Raw genomic sequence first — 4,401 nt, 5'->3', positions numbered from 1 at the left:
CTGTTCTTGAGATATTATTTGACCTATAATTTTTGTACCAAGCCATACAGAAAAGTTTTCTACCGAGTGTGTTCATGTATAAACATACAGCTTATCTGTTTGTTTTTATGACAACTAAAAAATTGCTTTAACAGTGCTATCACATCTCTAGGAGTTTGAAAGTCTAATTTCTTAAATTACATCCCAAATATAGCAAATGTGCATTGGTAAAGTGGGTGCATTTTGGAATTAACATAATTCTATTTCTCCCAATATTATGAGCAAAACATTGATGCATTTCCTGTCTTTATTTCCCAAGCTGAGCATTCTATTTCTTCCAGCAGGACCAGGGATAAGGAAATCATTCCAAATTTAGCACATTGGAAACGTCTCATGTTTAAATCATCGCTGTTTTGAATGGGTTTTGTGCCTTTTGCTAGTTTCATCCTCGACTTTGCTTCAGGTGACATTCTGAATGACGGCAGCACTTCCGAACCCAGGCTGGTGATGGTGAAGAACTTCGCAACTGGGTAGGCCTTAAATATATCCTGTGCTCTTTAAATAGAGCACAGTAGTCCTCAGGATTTGCAAACGGCCCGTTTCCTTCTAGCTGCTTCCCTTAGATTGTGAGCAATTCATGTAACCCCATCAGCATCCTCCTCCCACCAGTGTCTCCTGAGCACTGCTCATGTGAAGGGGAGCTCCCGACCTAGACCTTGTCCTTGAACATGTAGGGAAAACAGGTGTAACTGGAATTTAGTTGAAGAGAAGATATATTTTTATTCTTAACTCCTTTTGAAATACATAGTACTAGATAGTTCCCATGTCTTAGAGGTGACATTTGGAACCTTGATTACAGTATGTTTTAGTCTCACATAGAAGAGATGCTGTTATATTAGCTTGGTATACCAAATTATTAGAGGCCATTGTTTTGCACCAAGCTCCTGCACTCTGCCCCAAAAGACCAGTTCAGGGGTGGGGAACCTGAGGCCTTAAAGGCCACACAGGTCTTCTAAATGCTTACGTGCAACCTTTCGATGGAATCCCAAATTTACAGAACAAATCTTTTCATTTTTATTTATCTTTTGTGTTTTTGCTTTATTTTAAAAATGAACCTATTAAAATACAAAAGAATAAATTAAGTTTCAGGAAAATAATGCTTCCAGATTGACAGGCACAGTTAGAACCTTAGTGAGTCAGGAGGGCTAACCTGATGGCTGCTTCACTCCTGACTTAGCGCTAACTTCCCCTGCCTGACTGGTGCCACCGCAGGAGGCTGAGAGTCACACAAGCCAAGTGTGCCAGTCTCTGATCCGCTGTTGACAGTGGTGCCCTGTGTTTTTCTTTGAGGTGGAATTTGTGAGTAGTTGCCCAACTCAATAGTATTTTTGAATCTGCCTGCTCCACAGCCCATCACGTCAAAGAAGACCAAGAGAACACAGAAGGAAGAAAACAGGTTTTTTTGAGGAGGATCGGAAATTGCAACATTATCTTGTTTCTGCTAAAGATAAGTTGATTTGCTTGCTTTGTGATACTGCAGTATCAACATTAAAGGTATTCAATGTGCACCAGGATTTTAATATGCATGAAAACCACACATATTTTAAATTAGAGGGAGAGGCACCAAAGGTTGTATTGTGTTAATTAAAAGATGAAAAGCAAAAGCAAAGACAATTCTTTCAAGCAGCAGTACGTCCTGGAAATAATGGAAGAACTCATAAAGTAGCTCATATACGCAGGAAAACAGGGAGGCCTCTCAGTGTCATAGACATTGTGGTAGAATTGATTGTTGAAGTTGTAGGGGGCTTAGACTCTGATGATGTTTCAGAGTACAAACAACTGCCTCTTTCAAGTAGAACCATAACTGATTGTCGGCATGAATTAGCCTTCAACCTAACACAATAATACTAACACAATACTTTAAAAGGAAAATATATATTTAATTGCTTTTGATGAATCAACTGTTACTACTGATTCAGTGTGCAGGTTTTATACTCCATTCGGGTCATTACAGAAGGTTTTTTTTTGTTTTTGTTTTTTTTTGCCAGGAAGAGTTACTTGCTTTAGGCACTTGTATGAACAGAACATGGAGAATAGATACCTTCGAAAACTTTCAAAACAAATGTCCTGAAGATGGACCGAATTTGGTAAATTTAGTGGCTGTGTATACAGACAATGCACCTTCCATGACAGGAAAACATGAAGATTTATTGCACAGGTTGAAAAAAGTATTAACAGATCCAGGTGCTCTCACTTCTTTTTATTGTATCTTGCATCAGCAAAATTTCTGTGCTAAGGGTGATACTGTAAGTGATGCTTTGCAACAAGTTATGAGTATTGTTAACTGTATTTGTACAAATGCAACAGGGCGTCCTCTGTTTTGAAACATGCTAAAGCTGAACAATGATTGATTCAGTGTGGACTTGCCATATCCTTCTACAGTGCATTGGCTCTGTCCCGGGGACAGGTGTTAGTTAATTGTAGGAAGAACGGACTCAGGAGTGTGAATTATGCAAGAAGATTTCTGTAGGAATGCAGCATTTCTGTGGGATAGCATGTCTAATCAAAACAACGTGAATCTTTCTTTGCAAGGAAACTAAGTCTACACGTGATATGTGACAAAAAAAAAAAAATCCATGAGTTTTGAAAAAAGTTACCCTCTGAAAGGAAATTTTGGAGGAACCATTTTCCCCAGTTAGCCAAGGTCACTGATGAGCAGGTTGATATATGCAAATCGTTTGAAGATCAAGCAGCTGTTGTAGACCTAGTAATTGGAGAATACAGTGAAAGGGTCACTGAGTTTGAGAATCGGGGCATCACAGGAAACATGGCTCAAGTCAGCATTCTAGCCTCACCCAGTTGATAAACACCATCATACCTAAAGAATTACTGGTGGAATTGCCTGAGCTCTCAGTGGATGGCATTTTAACATTATTATTTGATGCTAAGAAAGATCTAATCAAAATGTAGAAAAGTGCAGAATACCCAGGCTTTGGGCAACATGCCTCAAAAATGCCTTTTTGCTTTTCACCAAGCTTGGCAGAGTGGAGGAAGGGCAGGGAGGCCCAGGTGGATGACAGAAGGAGAATTTGAATAGAAATATAAAAATGAGGTTTATTTGATTAAAAAAAAGAAACTCTGTAGAGACTGGGGAAGGATGCAATATCCCTCCTGTCACAGGCTTCCCATCAAGGTGGAATTTGTCTGGGTTCACATTTTCCCACAGCCCCTAATCGGGCCCGTGACTTCTCCAAGTTCCTTCCTCACGTACATCATGTGCCCCAATGTTTTTTTCTCTTTCTTCTTAAGGAGTATCTCACGGGTCCATGAGGATGAGAACAGCTCCACGTTAGGAGAAACTGATCTAATTGAGTTCCCACTAAGGGGCTTGACAATGCTGGATCCCTCATTGAAGTAAAGTGAGTACTGGGAGGAAGAGGGCGCGTCTGACAATTGCCTTCACCTGGAAATTGGCTTGGAGGTCAGGTGACTTAGCTGAGTTTTTTTCCTTCCTTGATCAGAAACCCAAGTCCTGCAGGCATCAGGACCTCTGCTCGTTGGTTCTTTGGGACTGGCCCTTGGACAGAAACCTCCACTGTAAGTTAGTATTTGTGGTTTGCTGCCTGTGGTACTCGCCGAGCAGAAAACACTCCTTTCAGTGAACTTAGGAGCCCAGCATGGCCTTCTGGAAACAGCTTCAGAGAATGCCCTGAGCCTTTGCTGTTATGGCAAAGTGAATCAGGGGGCACGGGGTGGAGGGAGCAGCTGGGGTAAAAGGCAGGAGAGAGGATAAATTAGTCCAGGAAACAGCAGGCCAAGGTTTCCAGAGGAGCTGCAGCTCCCGCCTCCTGCTTTGAAGGGAAAGAAAGAGAACAGGCAGAGTCAAATGGCTCCGAGGGAAGGACAGGGGAGAGAAGGAACATTGCTCAGAGACTCGGCAGCACCAAAATAGGTCTCATTCAGGATGACCCAAGCCCAGATTTAGAGTCTAAAAGATCAGACACTCCTCACATAAACATCTCCATCTTTCTCTTTTCGCTCATCTAATCTGTCTTACAAAAGGAAAAGGCAACCCACATTTTCTGGAAGGAGCAGATGCTTCCTCTATGCAGGCTGTAATTAACAGGTCACCAAGAGACTCATTCATTCTATCAAAAGGTATTTATTGTCTGCTCCATGTTACAAAATGCACACCCCTCACCTAGGAAGACATTTATCACTTTTCATTAGAATATCAGAGGAACACACACACATGTTCATAAAGACCTGGGGTCACTCCCCAAACCCAGTTAAGTCAGAGTTTTAACCGATTTGGGTTTTAACTCTAGGCCTCCAGCATGGGAGGCAGGTTGGGGGGACACAGAGCAGGAGCCAGAAGTGACCCAGGGAACACCAGGGGCCAGGACAGCCCTGAGAGATGAG

The sequence above is a fragment of the Otolemur garnettii genome, unplaced genomic scaffold, assembly GCF_000181295.1.
Source record: "Otolemur garnettii isolate 467f Iridium unplaced genomic scaffold, OtoGar3 scaffold00069, whole genome shotgun sequence".
Classification (NCBI taxonomy): Eukaryota; Metazoa; Chordata; class Mammalia; order Primates; family Galagidae; genus Otolemur; species Otolemur garnettii.
This window is presented reverse-complemented; position numbering follows the sequence as displayed.